Raw genomic sequence first — 9,755 nt, 5'->3', positions numbered from 1 at the left:
TTTTTTAATATTATATTGGCAGGCTGAACACCACCTACCCTATATACCTTTTTGAACACGGTTTCGTCAATCCGGTCATTTATTGTATGGGAAGTATGACTTTCCCACACATATTTGGATATCCATACGATTGCATATCCATATGAATATTTTTAATATTTTAATATATTTTTAATATTTCCATATTTAATATAATATAATAAAAATATTATATTATATAATAGATGGTAGGCTAACTCATCACCTACCATATATTCCATATACATATAATTTTTCATATTCATATATATTTTTTTTTATATTCTTATATTTTCATATATGTTATATGCATATGTATTCATAACCATATGCTTATATATTAATACTGGCGATCTTCTGTTTAATATAATATTATTTTAATATTATATTGGCAGGCTGAACACCACCTACCCTATATACCTTTTTGAACACGGTTTCGTCAATCCGGTCATTTATTGTATGGGAAGTATGACTTTCCCACACATATTTGGATATCCATACGATTGCATATCCATATGAAAATATTTTTAATATTTTTAATATATTTTTAATATTTCCATATTTAATATAATATAATTAAATTATTATATTATATATTATATGGTAGGCTATCACCATCACCTACCATATATTTCATATACATATAAATATTTTCATATCCATATATATTTTTTTATATTCATATATTTTCATATATGTTATATGCATATGTATTCATAACCATATGCTTATATATTAATACTGGCGGTCTTCTGTTTAATATAATATTATTTTAATATTATATTGGTAGGCCGAACACCACCTACCCTATATACCTTTTTGAACACGGTTTCGTCAATCCGGTCATTTATTGTATGGGAAGTATGACTTTCCCACACATATTTGGATATCCATACGATTGCATATCCATATGAAAATATTTTTAATATTTTTAATATATTTTTAATATTTCCATATTTAATATAATATAATTAAATTATTATATTATATATTATATGGTAGGCTATCACCATCACCTACCATATATTTCATATACATATAAATATTTTCATATCCATATATATTTTTTTATATTCATATATTTTCATATATGTTATATGCATATGTATTCATAACCATATGCTCATATATTAATACTGGCGGTCTTCTGTTTAATATAATATTATTTTAATATTATATTGGTAGGCCGAACACCACCTACCCTATATACCTTTTTGAACACGGTTTCGTCAATCCGGTCATTTATTGTATGGGAAGTATGACTTTCCCACACATATTTGGATATCCATACGATTGCATATCCATATGAAAATATTTTTAATATTTTTAATATATTTTTAATATTTCCATATTTAATATAATATAATTAAATTATTATATTATATATTATATGGTAGGCTATCCTCATCACCTACCATATATTTCATATACATATAAATATTTTCATATCCATATATATTTTTTTATATTCATATATTTTCATATATGTTATATGCATATGTATTCATAACCATATGCTCATATATTAATACTGGCGGTCTTCTGTTTAATATAATATTATTTTAATATTATATTGGCAGGCTGAACACCACCTACCCTATATACCTTTTTGAACACGGTTTCGTCAATCCGGTCATTTATTGTATGGGAAGTATGACTTTCCCACACATATTTGGATATCCATACGATTGCATATCCATATGAAAATATTTTTAATATTTTTAATATATTTTTAATATTTCCATATTTAATATAATATAATTAAATTATTATATTATATATTATATGGTAGGCTAACATCATCACCTACCATATATTCCATATACATATAAATATTTTCATATTCATATATATTTTTTTTTATATATTCATATATTTTCATATATGTTATATGCATATGTATTCATAACCATATGCTTATATATTAATACTGGCGATCTTCTGTTTAATATAATATTATTTTAATATTATATTGGTAGGCCGAACACCACCTACCCTATATACCTTTTTGAACACGGTTTCGTCAATCCGGTCATTTATCGTATAGGAAGTACGACTTTCCCACACATATTTGGATATCCATACGATTGCATATCCATATGAAAATATTTTTAATATTTTTAATATTCGTGAGTTTTTAAATAGGGACAGAAGGAATCTCTTGAATTGAATCATGCGCGTCACTAATAAGATGACGAGGCATTTGGCTACCTATGCGAAAGTAATTCAACTCCCGCCGTCTTAAGGTTTAAGACTTATAACAATATATGTTTAATATTTTTAATATCCGTGAGGTTTTAAATAGGGACAGAAGGAATCTCTTGAATTGAATCATGCGCGTCACTAATAAGATGACGAGGCATTTGGCTACCTATGCGAAAGTAATTCAACTCCCGCCGTCTTAAGGTTTAAGACTTATAACAATATATGTTTAATATTTTTAATATCCGTGAGGTTTTAAATAGGGACAGAAGGAATCTCTTGAATTGAATCATGCGCGTCACTAATAAGATGACGAGGCATTTGGCTACCTATGCGAAAGTAATTCAACTCCCGCCGTCTTAAGGTTTAAGACTTATAACAATATATGTTTAATATTTTTAATATCCGTGAGGTTTTAAATAGGGACAGAAGGAATCTCTTGAATTGAATCATGCGCGTCACTAATAAGATGACGAGGCATTTGGCTACCTATGCGAAAGTAATTCAACTCCCGCCGTCTTAAGGTTTAAGACTTATAACAATATATGTTTAATATTTTTAATATCCGTGAGGTTTTAAATAGGGACAGAAGGAATCTCTTGAATTGAATCATGCGCGTCACTAATAAGATGACAAGGCATTTGGCTACCTATGCGAAAGTAATTCAACTCCCGCCGTCTTAAGGTTTAAGACTTATAACAATATATGTTTAATATTTTTAATATCCGTGAGGTTTTAAATAGGGACAGAAGGAATCTCTTGAATTGAATCATGCGCGTCACTAATAAGATGACGAGGCATTTGGCTACCTATGCGAAAGTAATTCAACTCCCGCCGTCTTAAGGTTTAAGACTTATAACAATATATGTTTAATATTTTTAATATCCGTGAGGTTTTAAATAGGGACAGAAGGAATCTCTTGAATTGAATCATGCGCGTCACTAATAAGATGACGAGGCATTTGGCTACCTATGCGAAAGTAATTCAACTCCCGCCGTCTTAAGGTTTAAGACTTATAACAATATATGTTTAATATTTTTAATATCCGTGAGGTTTTAAATAGGGACAGAAGGAATCTCTTGAATTGAATCATGCGCGTCACTAATAAGATGACAAGGCATTTGGCTACCTATGCGAAAGTAATTCAACTCCCGCCGTCTTAAAGTTTAAGACTTATAACAATATAAATGAAAAATATTATTTTCATTTTTCACGTCACTAATAAGATGACGAGGCATTTGGCTACCTAAACGAAAGTAATTCATCTTCCGCCGTTATAAGGTTTAAGACTTATAACAATATAAATGAAAAATATTATTTTCATTTTTCACGTCACTAATAAGATGACGAGGCATTTGGCTACCTATGCGAAAGTAATTCAACTCCCGCCGTCTTAAAGTTTAAGACTTATAACAATATAAATGAAAAATATTATTTTCATTTTTCACGTCACTATTAAGATGACGAGGCATTTGGCTACCTAAACGAAAGTAATTCATCTTCCGCCGTTATAAGGTTTAAGACTTATAACAATATAAATGAAAAATATTATTTTCATTTTTCACGTCACTAATAAGATGACGAGGCATTTGGCTACCTATGCGAAAGTAATTCAACTCCCGCCGTCTTAAAGTTTAAGACTTATAACAATATAAATGAAAAATATTATTTTCATTTTTCACGTCACTAATAAGATGACGAGGCATTTGGCTACCTATGCGAAAGTAATTCAACTCCCGCCGTCTTAAGGTTTAAGACTTATAACAATATATGTTTAATATTTTTAATATCCGTGAGGTTTTAAATAGGGACAGAAGGAATCTCTTGAATTGAATCATGCGCGTCACTAATAAGATGACGAGGCATTTGGCTACCTATGCGAAAGTAATTCAACTCCCGCCGTCTTAAGGTTTAAGACTTATAACAATATATGTTTAATATTTTTAATATCCGTGAGGTTTTAAATAGGGACAGAAGGAATCTCTTGAATTGAATCATGCGCGTCACTAATAAGATGACGAGGCATTTGGCTACCTATGCGAAAGTAATTCAACTCCCGCCGTCTTAAAGTTTAAGACTTATAACAATATAAATGAAAAATATTATTTTCATTTTTCACGTCACTAATAAGATGACGAGGCATTTGGCTACCTAAAAGAAAGTAATTCATCTTCCGCCGTTATAAGGTTTAAGACTTATAACAATATAAATGAAAAATATTATTTTCATTTTTCACGTCACTAATAAGATGACGAGGCATTTGGCTACCTAAACGAAAGTAATTCAACTCCCGCCGTCTTAAGGTTTAAGACTTATAACAATATAAATGAAAAATATTATTTTCATTTTTCACGTCACTAATAAGATGACGAAACAGTTAGTAGGCCACAATTAGTAGGGAAACGTGGACAACCCGTGATAAATCCTTATATGCTTTCTTAGATATAGCATATAAAGATTTTTTATACTAAATATACATATTTACACATGCATATTTACATTTTTTTTATATTTCGAATCATCAAGCAAAGGATAAGCTTCAGTGGATCGCAGTATGGCAGCTGCTCAACCACTTACAACACCTTGCCCGTTACAAAAGTCGTTTACAATTGATTCTAGGCTTTGTCATTGTATTAAATAATGTTTTCATATGTAACTAGCATGGCATCAGGTGATCAAAGATCCTCCCAATTTACTATGTTACAAATTACATTGGCATCACATCCATTGTCGTTTAAAATATAAATAATAAACTTTAAATGGTTTAGAAGCCATACAATGCAAATTGCCCCTTATTTATCATTGCAGTCCAGCACGGATACGACCTTAGAGGCGTTCAGGCATAATCCAACGGACGTAGCGTCATACCACTGTTCGCTCGAACAAGTATTGTGCCATTGGTCCGTACCTGCGGTTCCTCTCGTACTACGCAGGAATGCTGTCGCAACAACGTTTTGTCATTAGTAGGGTAAAACTAACCTGTCTCACGACGGTCTAAACCCAGCTCACGTTCCCTTGCATGGGTGAACAATCCAACGCTTGGTGAATTTTGCTTCACAATGATAGGAAGAGCCGACATCGAAGGATCAAAAAGCGACGTCGCTATGAACGCTTGGCCGCCACAAGCCAGTTATCCCTATGGTAACTTTTCTGACACCTCTTGTTAAAAACTCTTTAAACCAAAAGGATCGATAGGCCGAGCTTTTGCTGTCCCTGTGTGTACTGAACACCGAGATCAAGTCAGCATTTGCCCTTTTGCTCTATGTGTGGTTTCTGTCCGCACTGAGCTGGCCTTGGGACACCTCCGTTATTATTTGAGAGATGTACCGCCCCAGTCAAACTCCCTACCTGGCAATGTCCTTGAATTGGATCATACCTGAGTAATTGGAGTTATACCAAATTTTCAAATCGATAATACATGAATGCATCTCTCATTAAAGAATTTGTTTGCGATTATATAACAAACTCGTGATACTTTGATCAAGAAGCTTGCATCAAAACCCAATACCATAAGATATAATAAATATATCCGTATAATGGCTAGGAAATGATACACGTTCCATTTAATCAAGTAAGTAAGGAAACAATAAGAGTAGTGGTATTTCATTGTCGATACCAAACCGAAGTCTAATATCTCCCACTTATTCTACACCTCTTATGTCTCCTTACACTGCCAGATTAGAGTCAAGCTCAAAAGGGTCTTCTTTCCCCGCTAATTATTCCAAGCCCGTTCCCTTGGCTGTGGTTTCGCTAGATAGTAGATAGGGACAGAAGGAATCTCGTTAATCCATTCATGCGCGTCACTAATTAGATGACGAGGCATTTGGCTACCTTAAGAGAGTCATAGTTACTCCCGCCGTTGACCCGCGCTTACTTGAATTTCTTCACTTTGACATTCAGAGCACTGGGCAGAAATCACATTGTGTCAACACCCGCTAGGGCCATCACAATGCTTTGTTTTAATTAGACAGTCGGATTCCCCAAGTCCGTGCCAGTTCTGAATTGATTGTTAATTGATAATCGTTATAATTAATAAGAACTAATTGGTTTGACCCAACTAGTATTCTTAAAAATTTTAGCAAGAAAGTTCCACAATTGGATACGTAACTAAACTATCCGGGGAACAAGTTACAACCATAAATGATTATAACTCTATTTACCCAGAACGAGCACATAAACCATATTATTGTTTCCCAATCAAGCCCGACTATCTCAATCTTCAGAGCCAATCCTTATCCCGAAGTTACGGATCTAATTTGCCGACTTCCCTTACCTACATTATTCTATCGACTAGAGACTCTTCACCTTGGAGACCAGCTGCGGATATTGGTACGGCCTGTTGAGAAGTTTGCGTATCCCCACCATAAATTTTCAAGGTCCGAGGAGAAAATATCGACACAACAGTATATGTCATGCTCTTCTAGCCCATCTACCATATCTCTCTGCGAAAGACTTCCATGGTAGTACGACTATAAAACAGAAAAGAAAACTCTTCCGATATCTCTCGACGGCTTCTTTATGGTCGTTCCTGTTGCCAGGATGAGCACGAGGCCCATATTTAATAACAAACGGATACTCAACAGGTTACGGAATTGGAACCGTATTCCCTTTCGTTCAAAATTATTCAAGTATATAATTTTCACAATAATTGTAATATTTATTTTTACTTGAAAATTTTCGGCTTTCGCCTTGAACTTAGGACCGACTAACTCGTGATCAACCACTGTTCACACGAAACCCTTCTCCACTTCAGTCCTCCAAGGTCTCATTCGATTATTTGCTACTACCACCAAGATCTGTACCAATAGCAGCTCCATGCAGGCTTACGCCAAACACTTCTACGCATACCATTGTACCTTCCTACTCACTAAAGTTTCAAAATTTATATTACAAGTAATATAAATCATCTACTTTAGCGGTAATGTATAGGTATACAACTTAAGCGCCATCCATTTTAAGGGCTAGTTGCTTCGGCAGGTGAGTTGTTACACACTCCTTAGCGGATTTCGACTTCCATGATCACCGTCCTGCTGTTTTAAGCAACCAACGCCTTTCATGGTTTCTGCATGAGTTGTTAATTTGGGCACCGTAACATTACGTTTGGTTCATCCCACAGCGCCAGTTCTGCTTACCAAAAGTGGCCCACTGGGCACATTATATCATAACCTTAAACTTCATATCAAGAAAGTTAAGGTTCTTACCCATTTAAAGTTTGAGAATAGGTTAAGATCGTTTCGACCCTAAGGCCTCTAATCATTCGCTTTACCAGATAAGATTATTTTATATAACATTAAAATGCACCAGCTATCCTGAGGGAAACTTCGGAAGGAACCAGCTACTAGATGGTTCGATTGGTCTTTCGCCCCTATACTCAATTCTGACAATCGATTTGCACGTCAGAACTGTTTCGGTCTTCCATCAGGGTTTCCCCTGACTTCAACCTGATCAAGTATAGTTCACCATCTTTCGGGTCACAGCATATCTGCTCAAGGTACGTTCCAGTTAGAGGCATAAATAATATAAATATTATTATACATAACTATATAGAACGCCCCGGGATTGTGTTAATTAACTATAAAATAGTTAAAAAACTAATCCCATTAATAGTCAAGTTAATTACGCTATTAGGTTTATATCCCAATAACTTGCACATATGTTAGACTCCTTGGTCCGTGTTTCAAGACGGGTCCCGAAGGTATCCTGAATCTTTCGCATTGTTAATCATACAAGTGCATATAATAAACACAAAAATCAATGATAATTATGCCATTATATAATTCCGAAAAATTAACGCACTGTATTCTTATTAATCTATCAACACTTTATCAAATTAATGACATTTATCCTATGTTAAAATGCAAGCATAATAATTTGAATAAACTATAAGTCATATTTTATGATAAATTATATATGTTAATAGATTACAATGTCCTTATATGGAAAAAATGCACACTATTTCTATAATATTATTTAAATATTATAACTTTAATGATGAATTTTCCATAATGGATATTCAGGTTCATCGGGCTTAACCTCTAAGCAGTTTCACGTACTATTTAACTCTCTATTCAGAGTTCTTTTCAACTTTCCCTCACGGTACTTGTTTACTATCGGTCTCATGGTTATATTTAGTTTTAGATGGAGTTTACCACCCACTTAGTGCTGCACTATCAAGCAACACGACTCTTTGGAAACATCATCTAGTAATCATTAACGTTATACGGGCCTGGCACCCTCTATGGGTAAATGGCCTCATTTAAGAAGGACTTAAATCGTTAATTTCTCATACTAGAATATTGACGCTCCATACACTGCATCTCACATTTGCCATATAGACAAAGTGACTTAGTGCTGAACTGATTTCTTTTCGCTCGCCGCTACTAAGAAAATCCTTGTTAGTTTCTTTTCCTCCCCTAATTAATATGCTTAAATTCAGGGGGTAGTCCCATATGAGTTGAGGTTGTATAAAGCAATGTATATATATATATAAACAATATATCTCTATGAAGAACAATATATTTGATATATTTTCAATTTTCGCATCTTTAAATAAGAGACAATTCTAGTTAAAAAAAATTTAATTTTTTTTATGCTAGACATTTCTCAGTATTATTTGAATTGAAAAAAGAAAGAATTGTATATCTTCATTTTTTCTTTTATAAATATTTGAGATAATTGCTTTTATATTTAATATTATGAATATATAAATATATCCAATAATATACCATATGCATATCATTATAAAAATATATAATAATAAGCAACTTTATTAGCATAGTCTTACAACCCTCAACCATATGTAGTCCAAGCAGCACTATAAAATTAATTAAAGTACATAACAGCATGGACTGCGATATGCGTTCAAAATGTCGATGTTCATGTGTCCTGCAGTTCACACGATGACGCACAGTTTGCTGCGTTCTTCATCGACCCATGAGCCGAGTGATCCACCGCTTAGAGTTTTATAAATATATATAAATATACAATTCGTCAATTATGTTTTTATTGAAAGAAATTAAAAATACACCATTTAACTGGCATATATCAATTCCTTCAATAAAGTTATTTTTATACCTAAAATAATTGTTGCGAAATGTCTTAGTTTTATATAATCAATATAAATATAATTTATATTGTTTTAATATTATATAAAGCATTAACCTGTATATCAGGTACAACAATGTATATTTTAGGTGTTGCATTTATCAATGTATGCGCATAATTTAATATGAACAATACATCACGCAACGCATGTATATTAATTAAATATACACGCAATTTATATTCAATATATTCGTCTATATTTAAACATATAAAATATGTTTAATTTTTTTATATACCTAAAATAATTGTTGCGAAATGTCTTAGTTTTATATAATCAATATAAATATAATTTATATTGTTTTAATATTATATAAAGCATTAACCTGTATATCAGGTACAACAATGTATATTTTAGGTGTTGCATTTATCAATGTATGCGCATAATTTAATATGAACAATACATCACGCAACGCATGTATATTAATTAAATA

The 9,755-nt window shown here is 32.5% G+C and overlaps 2 non-coding genes across 2 annotated transcripts; both read right to left on the bottom strand.

The window, feature by feature from the left end:
• Positions 1-4,733: 4,733 nt before the first annotated feature.
• LOC138926999 (large subunit ribosomal RNA) lies at positions 4,734-8,683 on the bottom strand. Its single transcript, XR_011443649.1, has one exon. It is a non-coding gene; the product is annotated as a large subunit ribosomal RNA (ribosomal RNA).
• Positions 8,684-9,003: 320 nt separating this feature from the next.
• Positions 9,004-9,182, bottom strand: LOC138927001 (5.8S ribosomal RNA). Its single transcript, XR_011443651.1, has one exon. It is a non-coding gene; the product is annotated as a 5.8S ribosomal RNA (ribosomal RNA).
• Between the last annotated feature and the right edge of the window lie 573 nt (positions 9,183-9,755).

Source organism: Drosophila bipectinata, unplaced genomic scaffold (assembly GCF_030179905.1).
Source record: "Drosophila bipectinata strain 14024-0381.07 unplaced genomic scaffold, DbipHiC1v2 scaffold_143, whole genome shotgun sequence".
NCBI classification, from domain to species: Eukaryota; Metazoa; Arthropoda; class Insecta; order Diptera; family Drosophilidae; genus Drosophila; species Drosophila bipectinata.
The sequence above is the reverse complement of the archived record's forward strand: the minus strand, read 5'-3'. Positions and strand labels throughout refer to the sequence as shown.